The following is a 26,097-nucleotide window of genomic DNA, read 5'->3' as shown; positions in this document are numbered from 1 at the left end:
CCTATACTACTTAAATTGTTTCACTTGATAGCTGTTGCTGATGCCCTTCCAGACTCTGGGGGAGGTGTTGATGTTAGTACTTCCCAAGCCTGGAAGTCTTGACCCATTGCTAACCAATTCTTATAGACCTATTTCCCTTTTGAATGTTGATATTAAGATTTTGGCTAGAGTGTTGGCCACTTGCCTGTATGGGGTCATTAACGCTATCATTCATCCTGACTAGACTGGGTTTATGCCAGGTAGGGCTACTGATGTGAATGTGAAGCGTCTGCAACTCAACATTGCAGCGGTGGGGAGGGCTTTCATACTGGTGTGGTGGTTAGTCTGGATGTTTATAAGGACTTTGATTCAGTGCTGTGGCCCTATCTCTGGGAGGTACTGGGTGCGTTTGGATTTGGTCCCCGATTCTGTGCTTGGGTTCGCTTGCTATAAGAAAGTCCCAGGGCCCGTATTCGCACTTGGATGTTTCAGCTTCCTTTCTCCTGGATCGTGGGACGAGGCAGGGGTGACCGCTATCTCCCTTCCTTTTCATGCTGGCGATGGAGCCCCTGGAATCAGCCATTTGTAGGGACCCTGCTACCACTACCTGTGGTATTCCCAGGGGGTCTATTGGAGAGAAGGTCTCCCTTTATGCAGATGACACACTTGTGTACTTTGCGGACGCTGGGGGGCTCTCTCCTTTCCCTTATTGATCTACTTGACCGGTTTAATTAGATTTTGGGCTTGCGGGTCAACTGAGCTAAGTTCTCATTAATGGCACTTTCGTCTGAAGTCCCTCTCCCCTCCTCTCTTCCGGCAGGGGTCCAGGTGGTTTCTTTTTTCAGATATTTGGGGGTGGATGTGACTGCGACCCTGCTAGACTATCTGTCCCTAAACTTGGAGTCGCTCTTACACTACACGGTGGAGCGGAGCCTGGTCCTCCCTCCCCCTCTCCCTAGCTGGTAGAATCAATATATTTAAAATGATTTACCTTCCTAAATTCCTTTACCTTTTTTATTTAGCTCCCGTGATCCCCCTCTAGGAAATATTTTAAAACATTATGTAGTGCTCTGGGATCCTTCTACTGGCAGGGAAAACCTCCCAGACTTGGTCAGGCTCTTTTCCAAGCGGCATAGCAGCTTAGCTGCCCCTGATGTATATAACTATTTTCTTGCCTCCCAACTGGTCTATGCAGCATGGTGGATCGATTTGGATCTGTTGAACTCGGCGACGACCCTGGCTGGAGCGATTATGGGTTCCTATGAAACTCTTACTAATAAACTCTACAGTTATTCTCAATCTTCCTTTCCTATTCCCCTTCAGACAATAGCTAAAGTATGGTCAGTGGTGTCGAGTAGATTTCCACAGCCTCTGGCATCTCCTAGGGCACCCTTTTGGGGGAATGTACACTTACCTCACCTGCATGGATTACAGGAGGCCAGTTTCTGGGGTTCTCATGAAGTCAAATTTGTGATCCACTTGTTTGGGGAGGATCAGGTTTTCTTATTCTTTTCAGACATGAAGGAACGCTATAGCATCCCTGGAAATGCCTTTTATAGGTATCTTCAGCTTAGGCATGCAGTTCAGGTGCAGTTTGGCTCCCTGATGTTTACTCCTGTGTTTTCTAATATGGAGCTTCTCCTGGGTACTACGGATCTCCCTAAACCCCTTACTCAATCTTAAGCTCTCCTCCAGACACTGAGGCCTGACCCTTTCTCACAAGCCTTTCATAAATGGGTGGCTGATTTCCCAGATTTGTCTGAATGTCAGTGGAAGGAGGTTGAAGGCTCTAATTATTCCACTGTAATTAGTAGTAGAGATATGCTGATCCAATCTAGATATGTATTGAGATTGTACCCTGTTAAGTTTAAGCGCATTGATGTTTCCCCTTCTGATATGTGTTTTCGATGTTCTTCGGCAGTTGGTACTTTTTTGCATGCTGTGTGGGAGTGTCCCGTCATTGCTCTCTTCTGGAGGGAGGTGATGGGGTTTCTGTCTGATAATCTGGACTTCCCTTTCTTACTCACCCCTATGGTCTGCTGGAAGTTATTAATGATGTGGTCTCTAGTTCGTATAGACGTTTACTAATTCAATTGTTGCTATTCTGTGCCCGTTAAGTGGTAGTAATGACCTGGAAGGATACTTCCCCTCCCCCGTTGTCTCATTGGCTGACTTTGGTTAACAAATATGTCTTGTTGTACCAGGCTCTTTATGTAAGCGGTAGGTGCCCTAAGAAATTCGACAAGGTTTGGACCCCCTGGCTTCTGCTGGATGCGTCGGTCGACCCCCCCCCCCCCCCCGGCTAGAATATCCCAGTAGGCTTTCTATAGCATGTTGCTGCTCTCTATGGGAGGGGGCCGGGGTTGGAGGGGGGTTGGGGTTACCGGGATGTGTGCTTGAGTGTTTGTCTGTGTTAGGCTTCCTCAAGTCGGGTCTCAGAGGCACCCTTCTGTCCTAATGGTGCATGTTTTTACTTACACTGAATCTCTGTTTTTGTGATGGAGCCTGGGACCTATGGAGGTTATTGTTGTATATGTTTTACCTTGTTCCACCTTGTTGGTGGTGTTTGTTAATTAAAATGCAAAACTTAAATACTTTAAAAAAATCTGAATTATTAAAGGGGTACTCTAAATTTATCAGCATGCTGTTATGATCCACAGGGAGTTCTTTTCTTTTTGAATTTTCTTTCTGTCTGACCACAGTGCTCTCTGCTGACACCCCTGTCAATTTTAGGAGCAAATCCCCATAGCAAACCTCTCCTGCTCCAGACAGTTCCAAAAATGGACAGAGGTGTCAGCAAAGAGCACTGTGGTCAGACAGAAAGGAAATTTAAAAAGAAAAGAACTTCCTGTGGATCACAACAGAAGCTGATAAGTACTGGAAGGATTACGCTTTTTTAATAGAAGTAATTTACAATTCTGTATAACTTTCTGGCTCCAGTTGATTTAAAAAAAATGTTTTCCAGTGGAGTATTCCTTTAATAAAGAAAACAGCTCCTGAAAATCCCCCCACTAGTAGTCCCAATACCTATTAGGACACTGACCAGTGCTGCAGCAGCATCAGGCTTGTCCATAACTAGAGATGTCGCGAATTGTTCGCCGGCGAACAGTTCCCGGAGAATTTCGCATGTTCGCGTTCGCATCGCCAGGTTCGATCCGCCCCCTATATGTGAAGTTCGATCCGCCCCCTACACTTTAACATTGCAGTAAACTTTGACCCTGTGAGTCAGAGTCAGCAGACACATTACAGCCAATCAGCATCAGTCCCTCCTTTCCAGACCCTCCTACCTCTTGCACGGATGCCATTTTAGTGTCATTCAGCATGCTGCCGGCTTAGGAAGTGGAGGGTTAGAGAAGCTGCTCCTGCTGTATAGGGAAAGCTATAGCTAGGTTGCTGCTAGGTGGTGTATTCAGGGTCCAGTTTACTCCTAAAGCACTAGTGTAACATCTGCTTTAAGGACAGCACCCAAAAAAGCCCTTTTTAGGGCTGAAAGATATCAGTCCTGGTTGGGAGGGAACTGCTGGTTAAAAGGGGTACTCCAGAATCAAACTTAAGTTCCTTCAAGCAACTAACTACTACAGTATTCAAAGGGCTGAAAGATATCAGTCCGTTAGTCTTGCAACAGCTGGAGGCACCCTGGTTGGGAGGGAACCACTGGTTAAAAGGGGTACTCCAGAATCAAACTTAAGTTCCTTCAAGCAACTAACTACTACAGTATTCAAAGGGCTGAAAGATATCAGTCCGTGTGTTTTGCAACAGCTGTAGGCACCCTGGTTGAGGACCACTGCTTAAAAGGGGAACTCAGCTGGCAAGTTTTTTTGACCATTGTCACACTAGTGCAAATCACATTAGGTGTGAGAAATAAGAAAAAACTTACCTTTTTTGGCTGTTAAATAAAATCAGCCGTCACTGTTAGTTCACGTCACAGTTGCCATTTTTCCTGCCTGCAGGGCAAATTGTGTCACCCTAGTGCAAATCACATTAGGTCTGACAGTTGTGCAAATTTAAAAAAAATACCTTTTATGGCTGTTAAATAAAATCAGCCGTCACTGTTAGTTCACGTCACAGTTGCCATTTTTCTTGCCTGCAGGGCAAATTGTGTCTCCCTAGTGCAAATCACATTAGGTGTGACACTTGTGCAAATTTAACCAAAAAAATGACAGGCAGAGGAAGGCCACCCCGCAGGGGCCGTCGGGGTGCTGGAATTCCCTTTGGCCCTAGAATGGCCAGTGTTCAGAGGCCACGTACCCTGAACCCCCAAGGTTCTGAGGACTTAGTTGGCTGGCTATCACAAGACACCCAATCTACTACTCCCGCTCGGAACATTGACGTACCGTCCTTCTCCTCCTCTAGCTTAGCTTCGGGCACCTCTCATGCTACCACTTGCCTGCCTGCAGCCACCACCAACACTAGCACCACAGCAGCTTTACTTGATCCGTCAGAGGAGTTATTTACACATCAGTTTGAAGACATGAGTGATGCACAACCATTATTGCCAGAGGATGTAGTTAACAGGGATATGTTTCAGTCAGGCAGCATTACACACATGGACGTACGGTGTGATGATGATGTTGTACCCGCTGCTTCTTCCTTTCTTGAGGTGTCAGATAGCGGTGAAGGGGTTGATGACGACGATGTGTCCGTGGATGCCACGTGGGTGTCCGCTAGAAGAGAAGAAGAGGGGGAAAGTTCAGATGGGGAGACCGAAAGGAGGAGGAGACGAGTTGGAAGCAGGGGGAGGTCATCGCAAGGAGCTAGTGGCCCAGTCAGACAGCATGCATCGGCACACGGGGTCAGCCAGACGGGACGTCAATCTACCCATGCTGTTGCCACTACCAGAATGCCGTCATCGCAGAGCTCAGCAGTGTGGCATTTTTTGTGTGTGTCTGCCTCTGACAACAGCGAGGCCATTTGCAACCTGTGCCAGAAGAAACTGAGTCGTGGGAAGTCCAACACCCACCTAGGCACAACTGCTTTGCGAAGGCACATGATGTCACATCACAAACGCCTATGGGATCAACACGTAAGTACAAGCAGCACACAAAGTCAAAGCCGCCATCCTCCTCCTGGTCCAGCATCTTCAGCCAGGTCAACCACTGCTGCCCTCCTTGCCCCCTCTCAACCATCCGCCTCTCCGTCTCTCGCCTTGAGCAGTTCCTGCTCATCTGCTCACAGTCAGGTGTCTGTCAAGGAGATGCTTGAGCGCAAGAAGACAATGTCTCAAAGTCACCCCCTAGCACGGCATCTCACAGGTGTCTTGTCGGAACTGCTAGCCCGCCATGCTTTTACCATACAAGCTGGTGGAGTCTGAGGCCTTTAAAAAATTTGTAGCCATTGGGACACCGCAGTGGAAGGTACCCGAATGAAATTTTTTTGCCCAAAAGGAAATCCCCAACCTTTACTCCATTGTGCAAAAGGAAATTATCCCATGTCTGGCACACAGTGTAGGGGCAAGGGTCCATCTGACCACTGATACCTGGTCTGCAAAGCATGGTCAGGGCAGGTATATCACCTACACTGCTCATTGGGTAAACCTGGTGAAAGCTGCCAAGCATGGAATGTGTGGCTCTGCAGAAGAGTTGGTGACACCGCCACGACTTGCAGGCAGGCCTGCTGCCACCTCCTCTACTCCATCCTCTTCCATAACATCCTCGGCCGAGTCCTCTTCCACTGCTGCGTCTTGCTCCACATCACCGGCCCCCCCCAGCTCCCCAGGCGCTATTCCACATCCCGGATACGGCAGTGTCACGCCATCTTGGGGTTGACTTGCCTCAAAGTGGAGAGTCACACCGCACCAGCGCTCCTGTCGGCCCTGAACGCACAGGTGGACCAGTGGCTGACTCCGCACCAGCTGGAGATCGGCAAGGTGGTTTGTGACAACGGAACAAATTTGTTGGCGGCGTTGAGGTTGGGCAAGTTGGCACATGTGTGTAATCTGATTGTACAACGCTTTGTGCTCAAGTACCCAGGCTTACAGGATGTCCTGAAGCAGTCCAGGAAGGTGTGTGGCCATTTCAGGCGTTCCTATACAGTCATGGCGTACTTGTCAGATATCCAGCGGCGAAACAACATGCCAGTGAGGCGCTTGATTTGCGACAGCCCGACACGTTGGAATTCAACACTCCTAATGTTCGACCGCCGTCAACGAATATTTGTATGACCGGGGTGCTAGGACATCATCTGCGGAGCTGGGAATTTTTTTGCCACGTTACTGGAGGCTCATGCACAATGCCTGTAGGCTCATGCATCCTTTTGAGGCGGTGACAAACCTGGTCAGTCGCACCGAAGGCACCTTCAGCGTCATCATACCGTTTGTTTTCTTCCTGGAGCGTGCCCTGCGAAAAGTGCTGGATCAGGCATAGATGAGCGTGAAGAGGAAGAGTTGTGGACACCATCACCACCAGAAACAGCCTTATCAGCATCACTTGCTGGACCTGCGGCAACGCTGGAAGAGGATTGTGAGGAAGAGGAGTCAGAGGAGGAATGTGGCTTTGAAGAGGAGGAGGAAGACCAACCACAGCAGGCATCCCAGGGTGCTCCCTGTCACCTATCTGGTTCCCGTGGTGTTGTACGTGGCTGGGGGGGAAGAAGATTATACCTTCCCTGACATCACTGAGGACGAGGAACGGGACATGAGTAGCTCGGCATCCGTCCTTGTGCAAATGGGGTCTTTCATGCTGTCGTGCCTGTTGAAGGACCCTCGCATAAAAAGGATGAAGGAGAATGACCTGTACTGGGTGTCCACGCTACTAGACCCCCAGTATAAACATAAAGTGCCTGATATGTTACCGCATTACAGCAAGGCGGAAAGGATTCAGCAGGTCCAAAATAAATTAAGTATGCTGTACACAGCGTATAAGGGTCATGTCACAGCACAACAGGGATCTAACAGGGGAAGAGGTGAAAGTAATCCTCCTCCTCCTCCCACGAACACGCCGGCAAGGACAGGAAGCTGTACAGACATGCTGTTGATGGTGGACATGCGGAGCTTTTTAAGTCCTACGCATTGCCACAGCCCTTCGGGGTCCACCCTCAGAGAACGACTTGACCGACAGGTAGCAGACTACCTGGCCGTAACCGCAGATATCGACACTCTGAGGAGCGATGAACCCCTTTGACTACTGGATGTGTCGGCTTGACCTGTGGCCTGAGCTATCCCAATTTGCGCTCGAACTTCTGGCCTGTCCGCTTCAAGTGTCCTGTCAGAAAGGACCTTCAGTGCAGCAGGAGGTATTGTCACTGAGAAGAGGAGTCGCCTTGGTCAAAAAAGTCTGGATTACCTCACCTTTCTTAAGATGAATGAGGGATGGATCCCAAAGGGACTGACACTGGGCGATATATTTGACTGAACAAGGCCTGATCAGATGAGCTGCCTTGGCCTAAAAATGGTCCACACGCTGCTGTATTTGAACTCTGAAAGCCGGATGACTTGTGTGACCTATCCGCCACCAACTAGGGTTCAAGCCGCAATGTTTTAGGGCAATTTCTGCCTGGCAAAACAAACAGAAATTTTTCAGCCCGCTGCTACAGCAGCGGCTGCGACAATACCAAATTTTCCAGCCAGGTGTACATCCCTAATTTTTCTGGCCTCTGCTGCTGCACTTTTTATGTTGCTGAAATTTTTATGGCCACTGCTACAGCTGCGACAATACCAAATTTTCCAGCAAGGTGTACATCCCTAATTTTTCTGGCCTCTGCTGCTGCACTTTTTATGGTGCTGAAATTTTTATGGCCACTGCTACAGCTGCGACAATACCAAATTTTCCTGCCAGGTGTACATGCCTAATTTTTCTGGCCTCTGCTGCTGCACTTTTTCAGTCCTTTTTCAGTTAGGCTGCACTCGCTCCCTGCCTGTCAATCAGACAGGCGGGAGCGAGAGCATTGGCTCCTCAGCCACTGGCTTGGAGGCCACTCCTCCCGCACATCGCCGCCACCGCCTCGTTGTCCCTGCACGCCCGCTGCTGGACTCTGCAGTAACTGCAAGTGTAATGAGGGAACGGGGTATGCGGGGGAGGAATAAACGGGCTAGTGCCGTAGCGGGGGGGGGGTAACGGGCTAGCAAAAAAAAAAATATAGGATGGTGGGAGCTACCCTTTAAAGACTTAGCCCTTTTTCACCTTAAGGACTCGGCCGTTTTTTGCAATTCTGACCACTGTCACTTTAAACATTAATAACTCTGGAATGCTTTTAGTTATCATTCTGATTCCGAGATTGTTTTTTCGTGATATATTCTACTTTAACATAGTGGTAAAATTTTATGGTAACTTGCATCCTACTTGGTGAAAAATCCCAAAATTTGATGAAAAAAATTAAAATTCTGCATTTTTCTAACTTTGAAGCTCTCTGCTTGTAAGGAAAATGGATATTCAAAATAATTTTTTGGTTCACATATACAATATGTCTACTTTATGTTTGCATCATAAAATGTATGAGTTTTTACTTTTGGAAGGCACCAGAGGGCTTCAAAGTTCAGCAGCAATTTTCCAATTTTTCACAAAATTTTTAAACTCGATATTTTTCAGGGACCAGTTCAGTTTTGAAGTGGATTTGAAGGGACTTCATATTAGAAATACCCCATAAAAGACCCCCCTTATAAAAACTACACCCCCCAAAGTATTCAAAATTACATTCAGTCAGTGTTTTAACCCTTTAGATGTTTCACAGGAATAGCAGCAAAGTGAAGGAGAAAATTCAAAATCTTCATTTTTTACACTCGCATGTTCTTGTAGACCCAATTTTTGCAAGTGGTAAAAGGAGGACATTTTTACTTGTATTTGTAGCCCAATTTCTCTCGAGTAAGCACATACCTCATATGTCTATGTAAAGTGTTTGGCGGGCGCAGTAGAGGGCTCAGAAGGGAAGGAGCAACAAGGGGATTTTGGAAAGAACATTTTTCTGAAATGGTTTTTGGGGGGCATGTCACCTTTAGGAAGCCCCTAGGGTGTCAAAACAGCAAAAAAAAAAAAACCATGGCATACCATTTTGGAAACTAGACCCCTCGGGAAATGTAACATGGGATAAAGTGAGCCTTAATACCCCACAGGTGTTTCATGACTTTTGCAAATATAAAAAATATATATATATATATATATTTTTTTTTTACCTAAAATGCTTGTTTTCCCAAAAATTTTACATTTTTAAAAAGGTTAATAACAGAAAATACCCCCCAAAATTTGAAGCCCAATTTCTCCTGATTCAGAAAACACCCCATATGGGAGTGAAAAGTGCTCTGCTGGCGCACTACAGGTCTCATAAGAGGAGTAGTCACATTTGGCTTTTTGGAAGCAAATTTTGCTCTGGGGGCATGCCGCATTTAGGAAGCCCCTATGGTGCCAGGACAGCAAAAAAAAAAAACCCATATGGCATACTATTTTGGAAACTAGACCCCTCGGGGAACGTAACAAGGGTTAAGTGAACCTTTATACCCCACAGGTGTTTCACGGCTTTTGCATATGTAAAAAAAAAATATTTTTTTTTACCTAAAATGCTTGTTTTCCCAAATATTTTACATTTTTAAAATGGGTAAAAGCAGAAAATACCCCCAAAAATTTGTAACAATTTCTCCCGAGTACGGCGATACCCCATATGTGGCCCTAAACTGTTGCCTTGAAATATGACAGGGCTCCAAGGTGAGAGCGCCATGTGCATTTGAGGCCTAAATTAGGGACTTGCATAGGGGTGGACATAGGGGTATTCTACACCAGTGATTCCCAAACAGGGTGCCTCCAGCTGTTGTAAAACTCCCAGCATGCCTGGACAGTCAGTGGCTGTCTGGTAATACTGGGAGTACTTGTTTTGCAACAGCTCGAGGCTCCATTTTGGAAACAGTGGCGTACCAAACGTTTTTCATTTTTATTGGGGAGGGGGACTGTGTAGGTGTATGTGTATATGTAGTGTTTTTTACTTTTATTTTGTGTTAGTGTAGTATTTTTAGGGTACAGTCACACGGGCGGGGGTTCACAGTAGTTTCAGCAGCTCAAACTTGTAGCCAGATACTTACTGTAAACCTCCACCCATGTGAGTGTACCCTGTACGTTCACATTGGGGAGGGGGGGTACATCCAGCTGTCGCAAAACTACAACTCCCAGCATGCGCTGACAGACTGTACATGCTGAGAGTTTTATAGTTTTGCAACAGCTATAGGCACACTGGTTATGTATCACCGAGTTTGTGACCTAACTCAGTGTTTCACAACAAGTGTGCCTTAAGCTGTTGCAAAACTACAACTCTCAGCAGTCACCGACAGCCAACGGGCATGCTGGGAGTTGTAGTTATGCCACCAGCAGATGCACCACTACAACTCCCAGCATGCACTTTAGCTGTTTGTGCAAGCTGGGAATTGTAGTTATACAACAGCTGAAGGTACACTTTTCCATAGAAAAAATGTGCATCCAGCTGTTGCAAAACTATAAGTCCCAGCATGCCCATAAGGGAATGCTGGGAGTTGTGGTGGTCTGCCTCCTGCTGTTGCATAACTACAGCTCCCAGCATGCCCTTTTTGCATGCTGGGAGCTGTTGCTAAGCAACAGCAGGAGGCTGTTACTCACCTCCTGCTGCTGCTCCACGCCGCCGCAACAGGGACGCCGGGGATCGGGGTCCCCAGCTGCCGGGGTCAACTTCCCGCACCCGCTCACGTCCTCCGGAAGAGGGGCGGAGCAGGTTGCGGGAGTGACACCCGCAGCAGGTGCCCTGATTGGTCGGCCGGTAAACCGGCCAACGAATCAGGACGATCGTGAGGTGGCACCATTGCCACCCCACCCCTGCTGGCTATGGCTGTTCGGGGCAGTCAGAGACCGCCCCGATCAGCCAGTAATTCCGGGTCACCGGAGACCCGATTGACCTGGAATCGCCGCAGATCGCTGGGCTGAATATTCCAGAGATCTGCGGCCATCGCCGACATGGGGGGGCATAATGACCCCCCTGGGCGATATGCCGCGATGCCTGCTGATCGATTTCAGCAGGCATCCGGCTCTGGTCCCCAACCGGCTAGCGGTGGGGACCGGAATTCCCACGGGCGTATGGATATGCCCTGCGTCCCCGGAATTCCCACGGGCGTATGGATACACCCTGCGTCCTTAAGGACTCGGAATGCAGGGCGTATCCATACGCCCTGCGTCCTGAAGAGGTTACTACATGTATGAAGTGTGAAAAAAAAATGCCCCTTTTCCAATAAAACCCTCTTTTGTCTTTAAAAAAGATCAAAAACACAACTCCTATACATAATACGTATTGCCACGTCAGTAATGACGTGTACTAAAAAACTATAATGTAAATTATCCCGCACAGTGAACACCGTAAAAAAAAAAAAAAAATTAAATAAATAAGCTACAGCTACGGTAATTGAAAATGAATGGCTACAGCTATAGAAAAAGAATTTTGCTCAGAAAAGGAAAAAGAACATAGAAAGCTATATAAAATGGCTATCGCCATAATCGTACTGACCCACAGAATAAATATAACATCACTTTTACCGCACACTGAACACCATATAAAAAATTATTATAAAAAAAACACCAGAAATTTCCAAGTTATTCACAATATTTTGGAGTTTTTCATATCTCCTTTAAGGCTAGCTCAGCTGTGATTGATGTACAAATTTTGTGCAAAAATGTGCAACTTTTTGGTAGGCCTCCTGCCACATTTACTAAAACGCATTTACTCAAATCAAAACTACACCAGTTTCTAGTTGTGTAGATTTTGGTCTATAACACACAAGCAGCCACAACACAACAATACAACAAATATATTAAGCAGCTTATCTCTTTATAAATGAGTTTATTGTACTCCAATATTTTTAAGCTAACGTCAGGCATGAAAAATGCCGGTATTTAGTATATTTGACCTTCAACTAATTTTTTTTCTAACTGTGTTTTTTTTTTTTGTGTGTGTGTGTGTACTTGATTATGGGGGCTGCCATGTTGCCCGAGTTGCTATTAACAACACTTATATGATAACTTTCTGGGACCAGTTGATTTGAAAATACTTGTTTTCCACCGGAGTTCCCCTTTAAATTTCCATTAATAATAAAAATTCAAAAAAAATAAAAATACAGAATAATAATAATAATAAAAAAAAAAAAAACATATCTATCTATCTATATATATATATATGTTTTTTTTTATTATTATTATTCTGTATTTTTATTTTTTTAGAATTTTTATTATTAATGGAAATTTAAAAGGGGAACTCCGGTGGAAAACAAGTATTTTCAAATCAACTGGTCCCAGAAAGTTTTGTTTTGCTGCGGAGAACCATGTGCAAGTATTAATCTTATTATGATATCCTCACCATGTATGTATTATGAATAGTAAGCTATGTGCATAATTTTCATCATGAGAAGTGTTTCGCATTGAGAAGAGTTTTTCTTGTTTTTCCTATTTTTTCTTTTTTTGTTTGTGAAGCTCTAATATGTGTGGTAGTCTGTTACCTACATGGCCACTTGTCACACTGTGCGATAGTCAGCCAGACATCTGGAAGGTGTAACGTCAATTCCGGTTTTGAGAAGTGAGTAGGCGGATCTGAAATGGGGTTTGTGTCATTTATACTTTGGTATTTAAACCCCTCAGCTTAGGCTCAAAACACATCGGCATTTCACGCCTGTTTTTATTGAGTGACATGTCACTTTCCGTCAACGGAATGCCATTTTAAAATCCACAAAGTAAACGTTAAGTTTTAATATTTTTGTTTCTTCCGGGAGTTGGATTTTTTTCCTTTTTCTACATGTCTGCATACATTGGGGAATAGCAGTTCCCTGCATCCGTGCTTCCGGACTGCATGGTTCAAGTGCCTCATGTCATATGAAGACTCGGTGAGCTGATCTATGCTTCTTTTCCTAAAAGTTTCACACTAGAGATGAGTGAACTTACAGTAAATTCGATTTGTCACGAACTTCTCGGCTCGGCAGTTGAGGACTTATCCTGCATAAATGAGTTCAGCTTTCAGGTGCTCCGGTGGGCTGGAAAAGGTGGATACAGTCCTAGGTAAGAGTCTCCTAGGACTGTATCCACCTTTTCCAGCCCACGGGAGCACCTGAAAGCTGAACTAATTTATGCAGGATAAGTCATCAACTGCCGAGACGAGAAGTTCGTGACGAATCGAATTTACTGTAAGTTCGCTCATCTCTATTTCACACCCTAAAACACAGGTGTCAACACCTCTGATCAGTCCCTACAGCCTACATCGCCCTCTCCCTGTCATATACATATATACTTGATTGGGACATATAGGGAGAATGAGGTTTGGATACTGCATGAACACTGCCACAGGCAGAGGAGCAAACAGGGAGTGAATACAGCAGGTACTGCAACCTTACTGTTTGTGCGATAGTCTGCTGTGAAATAAGATGTTCTGCAAAAGCATTGAGCAGAAAAATAGCAGGAGTGTTGGGGGGAGGGAAGTAGGCATGGAGAGAGGTCTAAGAAGAAGAGCTGAGAGAAAGCAACACTTTCTGAGAATTGTAGTACTGAGCAACTGCTCAGCCATTAAGTACAGGAGTAACCCCACCCCCAAAAAAACTGATTTATGGTGGTTTCAGAACTGGGGCAGAAAGGTAAGCAATGCTATATGCTTCTGAGGTATTTTTTTTTATTAACCTGATGCCTGAGTTCCCCTTTAACAACTAAGCTGCTGCTTAAAGGGGTTATCCAGGAATTAAAAAAAAAAGATTATTTCTTTCAAAGAGCACTCCCTGTCTGTCTCCAGGTTGGGTGTGGTTCTGCAGCTCAGTTCTATTTAGGTGAATAGAGTCAAGTTGTAATACCACAACCTGAGTGGAGACATACAGGGAGCGGTCTTTGAAAGAAAATAGGTTTGTTTTTCGATTACTGGATAATCCCTTTAAACAAGGAAGGACAGATTGTGGGAAAAAACTGCATTAAAGGGTTACTCCTGCGCTTAGACATCTTAACCCCTATCCAAAGGATAGGGGATAAGAAGCCTGATCGTGGGGGTCCCGCCACTGGGGACCCCCCGTGATCTTGTACGCCGCACCCAGTTTATAATCAGTCCCTGGAGCGTGTTCGCTCCGGGTCTGATTACTGTCGATAACGGGGCCGGAGCGTTGTGATGTCAAGGCTCCGACCCATGTGATGTCACGCTCCGCCCCTCAACAAAAGCTTATGGGAGGGGGCGTGATGGCTGTCACGCCCCCTCCCATAGGCTTGCATTGAGGGGCAGAGCGTGACGTCACACGGGGCGGTAATCAGACCCGGAGCGAACACGCTCCGGTGACTGATTATAAACGGGGTGCGGCATGCAAGATCACAGGGGTCCACAGCGGCGGGACCCCCGAGATCAGGCATCTTATCCCCAATCCTTAGGATAGGGGATAAGATGTCTAAGCGCCGGAGTACCCCATAAACATTAACATGTCTGCAGAAAAAGACCACCTGGTCCAGCAAGTCTGCCCTTATGTTAGTTCCTTTACTTTTATCTCAGGATAGATGGATGTTTATCCCAGGTAGGTTTAAATTCAATTATTGTGATTTACCAATCACATCTGCTGGAAGCTTGTTCAATGCATCTCATTCTTTCAGCAAAATAATATTTTCTCATGTTGTTCCTAATTATTCTCCAACAAACGTTAGATTATGCCCTAGAAAGGATCAGTAAACCTACATAAATGCAAGGTCTTATAAAAGTCATGTATTCGGAAATATCATTCTGAAAGGTAAAAAACAGTATCTGTGATTCATTCAAAGGCTTCTCTGATTAAAGGACCCCTGACGTAATTCTACATTGTGCCTTGGGACTAAGCGCATCATGACGTACATTTACATCATGAACATGAAGCAAGGACCTGCGCTTGCTTCATGCACGATGGCTACTTGCTGCTATGAGCAGCCAGGACCTCATCGATAATGGTGGACATCAGCAATCACTAACAAACAAACATTTGATACTGCCACATGCAGAAATGTTCAAACTATTCCAGAAAAAAATGGAATAAAAAGTGAATAAAAAGTGATCAAAAAAGGCACATATATGCAAAAGTGGTACCAATGAGAACTACAGGCAAAAAAAGAGCCCTTATACAATTATGTATACGGAAAAATGAGAGCGATATAGGGGTTAGAATAGGGCAATTTTAAGCACTCATTTTCTTACAAAAAGTTTTACTTATTTAAAAGTAGTAAATTAACAAACAAACATTTAAACATGAGTATCATTTTAATCGTATTGACCCACAGAATAAAGATAACATTTCAGTTTTACCCTAAGGTGCGTAAAAGCTAAACCCTCCAAAAGTTGCAAAATTGTTTTTTTCTTTTGCAAGACCCCTCTGATAAATAATATTTTATTTGCTACACTGTACATTTTATGGTAAAATGAAAGAGTCATTACGAAGTACAATTGGTCGTGCAAAAAACAAGCCATAGAGTGGGGTGCACAATCGTATGTTTCACCAAATTTTATCTATTGCAGGGGGTTTCAGCATTGACACCCACTGATCTAACCTTCTGACATACCTGTGCAATATATCAAAAGTTTATTTAAATGACAGTAAAACTAAGTTTTATTGCTTTCATTTATGGGTACATTTTTGATCACATTGAATTCTCTTTTTTTTTGGGTAGGCAGAGAAGCACAAAAAAGCTATTCTTGCATTGTTTTATTTATTTATTTTTATGTGGGATTAAGGCCTAATAGGAGTACACGAATTTAGGATTTCAAGAGTTGAAGGATTTCATGAAGGCCCCTGGATCCCATGGAAAACCACTGGCACCCCCCAGGATCACATCAATAGTACGTCCGTTAAACAGTCTGGATGAGAGGTTCCTCTGATTCTGGCCATAACAGGAGAGAAGCTGTCTTTACCCACCCAAGCACCACTCACATCCAGCACCCCTGTCAAGGATTTAGACTAAGCCCCCAGATAACCCAAAAGAAGGTTACTGCCAAACTTAAGGCTCTATTGTGACCACCATAATAAGGCACATTGCAGTCACTGAGGGGTCTACTTTACACAACCCGTTCCTATATGCCTTATTAGGCTAAGTTTCCACTTGGTTTTTTTTCTGGCAGTTTTTGGAATACTGCCACTGCAGTTTTTGAGCCAAAGCCAGAAATGTATTAAAAAGGAATAGGACATATAAAGGAAGAACTTATACTTATTGTCCCTTCTGGATCCACTTCTGACTTTGGCTCAAAAGCTGCAGTGGCATTTTCCCAAAAACTGCCAGAAAAAAAACCAAGTGGAAACTTAGCCTTAACATTGTGCTAATTGATGGTGGTTCTTTGCTAAAAACCATGATCAGCCACTGAAAACCATGCATGCGCTGCCTTAGGGAACCTTATAGGCCAGGCACTGCTTCCTTAGATTAAGATACATTAATGTCTGACCAATAAAACACCCTGGAAGTGTGACAAGGGATCATCAGCCAAACCAAGATTCGCTACTCCTGGCTGAAAGGCCTTTACAGTGCCACCTATTGGAGGTAGCTACCCAGTAAATTAAGGTCCAACCTACAAAAGAGCCTTGAAACATGACTGGGATTATCAACCAAACCAGATTATTATCACACAGCAGGCTGCTGGCAAGATGAGCGAGACACCTTTCACATAGGTCTGAGGGGGGGGGGGGGGGGGTAAAATGTCTTCTTGGGTTGACTGCCAAGCTTCCAGAGAAAATATGCATCCACATAAGTTCTTCTCCAGAAAAACAGCTTGTCCTAGTAACACATATTGGAGGTAGCTAAATCAATGTACAACTCTATGAAGCATGACTAGTTATTATTAGTCAAACCAGAATCTCTTCCAAAAAGGAAGGCAAAAAAAGCATTTATATTGTGGTCCACTGGATATAACAGCATGTTGTGGTGGCTCCACTGCCCAATAAGTTTGGCTCCAGCTCGTCTGGACACTTCATCTAAAAAGTAATTGCCAAATTCAGCCCTGCCAGAATTACTCCTTTTAATCAAGTTTGAAACATAATGTGGTGCTGCTGGGGAAATCCAAATTCTCCAGGGATCAACCAGCAGGCTACAGGATGCATTTTCCATCAGTCAATGACTGGATACTAAGTGAAATCTTCTGAAGCATTGCAAACACTTAGGACGAGTGCTCACATTTTTATTGTTCTTTGATCACAGTTGTGTCATTAGGAAATGTATTTGGCAATCTGATGATCCGTGAACTCTCTCAAAGCTCATATAACTTTTTCAGTCAAGAATCAAGAGTGTACAGAATCCTTATCACTGAATTTATTAGCAATAAACTGTTTTATTTACCTTTTATCCCAAAAAACTATTGCTCACTGATCAAAAGCATATGTTTATCATTTCTACCAAGCAAACACATAGCACACCTTTTTTATTCACCATAAAATGTTACCTATAATTTTAAATATTCTTACAGACGGTCTCCTCTTTACCTTATAGGCCATTTATTCAGTCCTGATGTTATGTAACCCAATTTAATTTACAGCAGTATTTATTCTACTACTTAAACATTAAAAAAAAAACATAATCCAGGGTGAAACTTTAGTTGAGTATTACAGTATTGTGTGTACTTTACCTGGAGCAAAATAAATTGAAATGGTTATATATTATCACACCATATATGTGGCTGAGCACTCTCTTTAGATTCTAAGCACAGTTCAAGCAATGTTTCCTGGGCCTTATACCCTGCTCTCAACCCCATCTACTAAAACTGTTTATATTCTGCTAAATTAAATAAAAAGAAAGCATCATGAACAATTAATATGATTAATAATTCATGTCGTAACCTCTAAACCAGGGGTTCTCAACCGGTGGTACGCGTACCCCTAGGGGTACTCCACTGGTTGAGCGGGGGTACGCCAATGTGCTGACAAATACCTGCCATGCATTGGCCAGTATTTGTCAGCGCATAGTGGAGAATGGCTGCAGCAGCTCTCTGTACAGTAGCGCGGACGGCCGCAGCTACTGTAAGGGAGCTGCGTGGTTGCCGGGGAGACGTGTGACCTCCCAACGTGCCGAACAGCGCAGACTGATGTCACACGTCAGTGCGGACCCACCGAACGGGACGCGCTGCATGTACAAACAGGCAACACGAGGCAGCAGGAGGCCGGGTAAAGAAGTGAAAAATAAGTGTATGGGACGGAGGGAGGGTTTTTGTATGTTGTAAGTATATATACATTATCCCAGGGGGATCGGGGGGGGTGGGGGTGGGGGTGGTGGGGGGGGTAGAGAAATAATAGCACAAGGGCTTTATTCCCTTTTGCCATATCAGATAATAATAGCACAAGGGGATTAGGATGGAGGGGGGAATATTGGCACAAGGGGATTAATATGGAATTGGGGGGGGGGAAATGATTAACCCTCCCCTCCATCTTAATCTCTTGTGCCATTATTCCTCCTTCCCTCTGATCCTCTATCGCCATTTACCCCCTTCATCTTAATCTCCTTGTGCCATTCCCCCCTTCGGATAATAATGGCGCAAGGGGATTGAGATGGAAGGGGAATAATGGCACAAGGGGATTAATATGGAGGGGGGGGGGATTGATTATCTCCCCCCTACATCTTAATCCCCCTGTGCTATTATTCCCCCTCCATCTTAATCCCCTTTTGCTATCATTCCCCCCTCCATCTGATTCCCTTTTGCCATATCAGATAATATTGGCATAAATGGATTAAGATGGAGGTGGGAATAATGGCAAAAGGGGATCAGAGGATGGGGGGAATAATGGCAAAAGGAGATCAGAGGGAGAGGGGAATAATGGAACAAGGGGATAAAGATAGAGGGGGGAATAATGGCACAAGGGGATTAGTATAACGGTAAGCACACGCCTTTTGTCTGCGGGTACCCCTCGTGCGGGAGTTCCACACAAATTTAGTTGCAAGGGGTACCCGCGGACATACTTTCAGCCTTTGGGGGTACAGTCGCCAAAAAGGTTGAGAACCACTGCTCTATAAACATCAGCTGCCTACCTAGAAAAAAAAAAACTTTAGTAACGATATATGTGCCACAGATTAATTAAAGAATTTTACCATAGTGCTAATCCAAGTCATATACACTGCACTATACTACCTAAAATAGAATGGTGCTTATATATATAATGCTATACATTGCCCAGATACCCAGGATAAAGTGCACACAGTACCCAGATAAATGATACATACAGTGCTAAGGTGAACAGCAGCATCCAAGTGTATAATAGACATAGCATGAATATAAAAAGTGTGCGCTGAATTTTGAACTATACTGGATAACAATTCTAATACTAAACTTCTGCGTTGTATGGAAAAAAGGGAAAAGGTTAAATAGAATTGTTGACAATTATGTAATCTATACAAGCAATATGAATAAAAATTTACTTCTGTGATATAGTAAAACGGTGCAATGTAACATGGCCACCATATAAAAAGTTAGAAATTTAGCTTAACACCAATAAGACGTTTAAATCTGCAGTTAATGCCAAGTAGTCACAATGACCATGCAAAAAATTGCAGCATCACATTTCAGAAGGACCAAAAAGCAATAGGCAGTGGTTTTCAGTAACTTTCCTAAATCTACTAGCATAAGTAGAATAAGATTGGAAAATTAGAATGAGATTGGAAAATGAAAACCTAGTGTCCAAGATTGATAATAAAAGTCTGACTAAAAGAACCCGTGGTGTTCCATTCTGATCTGGAAATACATAACCCAGATTCTGCACTAAATGAGATCAAAGGGTAAAACATTTACTGCAGTTAATGAAGTTTTGTTAATTTGCAAATTGAGGGGTAATGTGCACATGTACCGTATTAGTCCATAGACTATGATGTATTCATGGCTGCTAATGGTCCATAGTTACAGGCTCTACAAAATAGTAAAAGCTTGTTCAGAGGAACTGGTTGAGCCTGCAGTTTCTCAGATTCTCTGAAAATGTTGTGATGGTTTTTAGAAACATATTTTACTTTGCATAATATCTTTTTTGTACTTTGCTTTTAATAAACTACAGGGAACAAACACAAATTTGGTATACCTGAGGGAATTCTATCGGTGTCCCTGTCCTCTGGTGATTGGCTTCCTGGGGATGGTGACTCATACTGCGCTCAGCGTATTCCCTGCTGCAGCGATGTCCCGCCTCGCTCAGTGATAGGCTGAGCGCCCTGCCTTCACCCTGCTGCCCAGGCACCTTACATGAGAGTGCCCTCAGTCTATCACCGGCTGAGGCAGGACATCGCTGCGGCTGGCTATACGCTGAGCGAAGTATGACACACCATCCACAGGAAGCAGGAAGAAGCCGTTCACCGGAGGACCAAGACACCGATAACGGCGCAACGGGGGAACATCTGAAGGTAAGATAACGTTTGTTTTGTTACTTTTTGCAGCCCGGGCACAGAGGATTATAAAAAATGTGTACCACAGTAAGTACTTAATTTACTAAGCAAAATGCAAATGAATAGCATTTTTATTGATATTTTTGATGTTATTCTCTAATTAAAATTATCAGGTTACTTAACCCTCTAAGGACAATGGACGTAAATGTATGTCCTGAGTACATTGGTACTTAACGCACCAGGACGTACATTTACGTCCTGTACATGATGCGAGCACCGTTCCGATGCTCGCTTCATGCACAGCAGGTCCCAGCGGCTATCAGCAGCCAGGGACCCGCCGGTAATGGCAGATATCAGCGATTGAGCTGATGTCCGCCAATAACCCCTCAAAAGCCGTTATCAATACAGATCATGGCACCTGTGGCAATGTGGGTGTCTGAATGGATGAGCGGATTGCCTGCGGCAGTGCCGTTGGGATCGGATCATCCAACATGGCGTCCCCTCACCTGCTCCGACCATTATCCTGGGGTCTTCTTCTCTGGTCTGACATCAAACATACTGATCAGTGCTATCTAATGATTGCTATATATAGTCCCCTATGGGACTAGTAGAGTGAAAAAAATTAAATAAATGTGAAAAAGCCCCTCCCCAATAAAAATGTAAATGGACCCTTTTTCCTATTTTATCCCAAAAACTGTAAAAAAAAATTATAAACATATTTGGTATTACCGTGTGTGTAAATGTCCAAACTATGAAAATATAATGTTAATTATCTTGAATGGTGATTGAAGTAAATGTAAAAATAAAAATTGCTGCTTTTTTGTCACATTTTATTAAAAAAAAAATCGAATAAAAAGTTACATATAAGCAAAAGTGGCACCAATAAAAACTACAGATCACGCCGCAAAAAATGAGCCATCATAAACCGTATACGAAAAAATTAGAAAGTTATAGGTGGTCAAAATAGGGCACTTTTAAACATACTGATTTTGTTAACAAAATTTAGATTTTTTTTTAAAGCAGTACAATAATAGTAAAGCACGTAACCATGGGTATCATTTTAATTATATTGACCCACAGAATAAATTGACCCACAGAATACATGTCATTTTTAGCGTAAAATGTACTGAGTGAAAAGGAATTACACAAAAACCCAGGGCACATGATCCCTATATGGGAAACTTCCCTAAAATGTTACTTTTATTATCCTATATATAAAATTGTGTTACAAGTGACAAACAATTGTTAAAACCATGATGCTATAGGCTCCAGATGTAACAAGTGATTGGGATGACCCAACAATGTGATGTATAGGGAACTACAGTTTCCCTTTATAGCTGGAATACCATGACAGTGTTTAACCCCTTAAGGACCCGGGGGTTTTCCGTTTTTGCACAGTACATTTTTTGGTAAAATTGACACCTTCTTTATATTCTGTAGGTCCATACGGTTAAAATGATACCTTACTTATGTAGGTTTGATTTTGTCGTACTTCTGGGGAAAAAAAGATTTTCTCCTACTCTGGACAGTTCTTAAAATAGACAGAGGTGTCAGAAGAGAGCACTGTGCTTGTGATGTCAGCAGAAAGCTCTGTGTTCCAAAAAGAAAATAATTTCCTCTGTAGTATTCAGCAGCTAATAAGTACTGGAAGGATTAAGATTTAGTAATTTACAAATATGTTTAACTTTCTGGCGCCAGTTGATTAAAAAAACAAAAAAGTTTTCCACTGGAGTACCCCTTTAAAAACAATGAAATTTGTCTCCCTCTACTAGTTTCAGTGCTTTAGCACCGTCCTCAGGAGGAGCAATAGGCAGACACCTACAGAGTTAAAATGAAACCTTCCAAAACTTGCTAAATTGCAGTTTTCTTTTTATTTCCCCACACAAATAATATTTTGTTGGTTGCGCCACACATACACAAGGTAATTCATTTATAGAGAATAATGTAAGAACTGCTGATATATTGCCTATGATGGTGCAGAGAAACCATTATTAAACCATTATTAAACAGAGGACAGATAACTTTGGATGCACTGTGGGAAGCAGCCAATAGTACACAACCTTATTAAAGGGTGACAAAATTTGTCACAAAACGGTGCCAACTTCAACACGTTTTGAAATTAACCAGGAAGCATTTTATTCAGATTTTTATAGATTTATTTTTCTGCTGAAAAGCAAAATGTATGGGAGTTCAAAAGTGCCAAACACTATTGATAAACTATTAAAGGCTGGTGGGGCATGTTGCTCTGGAGGGTTATTGATCTGGATTCAGAGCAGCTTCTACATTTCCGAACATAGGAGACGCTGCTTCGCTGCTGGTGGGGATGAAAAGTGACAGCTTGACACTGCTTAGAGTTTAGACAGGCAGGGAGAAACGATTTTCCTTCCCTCTGCTTAAACTGCTCTCAGAGACAATAGACGCATCAGGCCCCCACAGACTCAGCACTAGACAAATTAAAAGAGATTACCGATTTCAGCACAATCCCCTTCACTCTATTCATATTTAAATGGCTTTTCCAGAAGATAAGACGTTTTACACAAAGCAGGACAAGGTTTTGTCCCAAATCAAATTATGTGTTAACCCATTTTGCTGCTTGAGTGGCTGTTCTTTTCATGATTATCCAAGAATAGGTACACTTATATCTATATAGACACAGAGAGCTTTATAGAGGAGCAATGTTAATTGGAAGAGGAGGAAATGGTTTAATGCTTATTATGTTCTTTTTACTTATGTAGCTTTTTTTCTCATATATGGAAATTAGTTAAAAATGTGTTACAAATGACTTGGTTCTAGAATTACTTTTGCTGCCACATTGTCATGTTGGGACATCACATCCCATCCCATCGGGGCAGCTGATGTTGTCCATTTCTTTACTGCTATCAGGAATGACTTGAGTATGAGAATGTTGGTAAAAAAGAGTATGATATAATGCCTGTGTCCAGCTCCTGTTAGGACAATCCCATCTCCATATGTCCCAGTAGAGCATACAGACATGATAGTGGATGGGGGCTTCTGTTTGAGACCTCCCTCTATAAGCCAAAGCAGAGAGGTGCGGCAGAGTAGTTCCCACTATATAGACCTGGTCACCATTTGTGTGTAGACCACATAAGACGACATTTCCTATTGGGTGACATGTCACATAGGTGACCATATCTAGCTACCCTACAATGCTGGCCGCCCACCAAACTAAGGAATAGAAAGAGAAGGGCACTCCACCAATCTGGACTTTATGGCAGTCTCTTTGTAAAGGACACATAAAAGCACCTCCTGGAGTGAGCAAAAAAGCACCTAAAAGGACTCGCAGACTTTCAGATACAAGATTTGTCCAATACTGATGGTGACAAACTTGAACTTTCTGGCCTCAATTCTAAGCATTATCTCTAGAGGAAACCAAGCACTGCTAATCCCCTGCCCAATACCATCACTAATGGGAAGCATAGCTATGACAACAACATTCTATGGAGGTGTTTTTCATTGGCTGTGACAAGGAGACTTGTCAAAGTTGACGGAAAGCTGAAAGGAGCAAAGTACAGAGATATTTTTTTAAGGGTTCGTCCAGTGAAAAGTACTTGATCTCGGTGGGTTCTGACCGCTGGGACCCCCCATGACCTTTGAAATGGGAACCCAGTTCTCACTGAGAGCGCGTGCTGTAGATGACACGTGCTCAGTTCATTTGTATGGGAGCACTGAAAATGCCCGAGTCCAGCCTTCGTGTTCTGTGATCTGCCTACTTCTGGAGGGTATTTATCACACAAGACACAAAGAAAAAATACAGAGATTCAGATTTCCTTTATTCAGCTAATTTGCACTTTTGCTTTAAGAAAGTGAGGCTATGTTTACATGATGATTACATGATTGTAATTCCGTGCGGAATTAGGCACAGAGATCCCGCAGCAGTAGAGAACCATTGATTTTAATGGGATTCTGCACATAGCAGAATATCCGCACTGGAAACATCTGGTGCGAAAATTAAAATTCCGGTGTTCGCAGAAAGAATTGTCATGTCTATTCTTTCTGCAGACTTCACACGGAAATGCATAGCAGTCTTGGAGGTGGTGCATTGCCAAGCGGTCCTAGCGCCGGCATGTTCTGCCAGCGCTCCGCTGTCGGGGCAATATCTGAACGTAAATTTTCTGGGTGCACATTAACCCGTGTGAACATAGCCCCAGACTGTAGAATAAATGAGGAATACCATGAACAGAGATTGATTCTATATACTGTGGATACATTAGAAACCTGCACAAAGTAATAAATGACGAGTTAATAGAATTCCTAACAAACAAAAAAAATCCACACATGAAAATATCATAAATACATAAGGCATATATGAACATGATACAATACCATTGTGTTAATTCAGAAATGTTAACTCCTTGCTTTCCTCTCCGCCCTGCTGAAGGATCTATTAATCTATCTATAATAAGGGCCACCTTGGAAGGTCATGGCATTATTACAGAACACGAAGGCAGGCATGCAGGGAAAAGGTCACCTGCCAGCAAAACAATATCTTTCCAAGTCTAGCTTATTATCAGAGATCAGAGAGGGAGAAAGGGAATGCGGGAGGGAGAGGAACTACAATCCCATCTGCATTCCATAGCAGCCATGGCTAGGAGTGGGTGCTGGGTACCACAGTGTATCACCTGGAAAGGATACAGCTCCAACCTGTTAAGCTTATTGGCTGACCCCTAACAGGGGGACATGAGATGTTTCAATACGTTCTCTCATGACTCTACAGGATTCTCTCCCAAATCCTGCAAACCTGCCCACTGCTGGAGAATATTCAATACTTCATTACAGACAAAGCAAATTACAGGGATGCAGATTTCCTCCATTCAGCTAGTTAGCACTTTTGTTTTAAGACAGTCAGACTGTAGAAAAGAGGGAGTACCATGAGCAGTTACATTGACAAGCCTGCACTGTTTTTTTTTTTTAACTCTATCACCACCATTTTATTTAGAAATAAGATAAAAATAAAACTGTATTTCATTTGAAGGTTATTATAAAATAAGCAGACCAGCAATTTGTTTTAACACTGAGTAATATTTATGGGAACCCAATATATATACAAAAGTATAAATCTCACATTCGATTTGCATGCAAAACATCTCCCCCTTCCGAAAGAATAAAGCCTGCTATAGGAAGAAGTGCTGGGCCCTTTTAGATGGATTTCTTTCCCTATCTGGTCACACCCTGTTACTCTGGCATAATAGCATGACACCCACCCCCCCCCCCCCCCCCCCCAAACCACACACCTTGAGCATTATTCAGGGAGAGATTGAATTTTACACTGTCAACATAAGTATTAAACTACACACACTGGTCACTAAGTTAAAGCACATGGCTACTTAATGCATCAATGGCAGGACTTCTGGCTACTCAAATTAAGCAGAGGTGATGGTAGTCACCAGCAACTTGTATCTCGACTACCTAGCAGGGGAATTTTTTTTCTTTAAAGGGGTTCTCCGTCATCAGATGATTTTAATACGTACCTGGCAGACAGTAATGGACATGGTTAGGAAGGATCTGGGCTTGTCTTGGGGCTAAATGGCTGTATTGTGAGATTACCATAACACTGTGGCTAGCTTTTTGTGAACTGGCATTTTCTGTTTGAGTTTTCTTTTTTGCCTACAATTTCTATTTTAGTCCCTCCCACCCATTGAAACATAAATGAGCTGCATCCATTCAAAAGACCTGTGGTTTTCAATCAGGGTGCCTACAGCTGTTGCATTAGTTGCAGACTAATCTCTCTCCCATCAAGCGATCGCTTCACCCATTGAAGCAGATAGGCTCCTTGTCATAAGCTGACTAGTGATGTCAGGTCTCGGCCGCATTGCAACATGGGAATAATCTGAGGCAACAGTAATTTTGTATGCTG

General features: G+C 43.5%; 1 protein-coding gene across 5 annotated transcripts in view; it reads right to left on the bottom strand.

The window, feature by feature from the left end:
* The window catches only part of CHID1 (chitinase domain containing 1), a 723,738-nt gene that overhangs the window by 364,818 nt on the left and 332,823 nt on the right, over window positions 1-26,097 (bottom strand). The gene's annotated exons all lie outside the window — the stretch shown is intronic.

The sequence above is a fragment of the Hyla sarda genome, chromosome 6 (genome assembly GCF_029499605.1).
Source record: "Hyla sarda isolate aHylSar1 chromosome 6, aHylSar1.hap1, whole genome shotgun sequence".
Taxonomy (NCBI): domain Eukaryota; kingdom Metazoa; phylum Chordata; class Amphibia; order Anura; family Hylidae; genus Hyla; species Hyla sarda.
Note: the sequence above shows the minus strand (reverse complement) of the source record. Positions and strands in the feature narration are given on the sequence as shown.